Raw genomic sequence first — 244 nt, 5'->3', positions numbered from 1 at the left:
CTGTCAGACACCAAACAAGACGAGGACCACAAAAGCGTCACGTTCAATAGTTTATTAAAGGGTTGAGGGTATGGGAGTTTCAGAGGTACCGGGAAATCCAAAAATCAGCACATGTGTAGATCCCCAGTAGAGAGCAGGCGCTTTCCCAAAACAGGCAGGTAACTGATACTGGTAGCAGACGATCTGACAAGTGAGGACTGAAAAACAAGGCATTATATACAGGACATGATGAGTGGTGAATGCA

The sequence above is a fragment of the Etheostoma cragini genome, chromosome 3, assembly GCF_013103735.1.
Source record: "Etheostoma cragini isolate CJK2018 chromosome 3, CSU_Ecrag_1.0, whole genome shotgun sequence".
NCBI lineage: Eukaryota > Metazoa > Chordata > Actinopteri > Perciformes > Percidae > Etheostoma > Etheostoma cragini.
The sequence above is the reverse complement of the archived record's forward strand: the minus strand, read 5'-3'. Positions refer to the sequence as shown.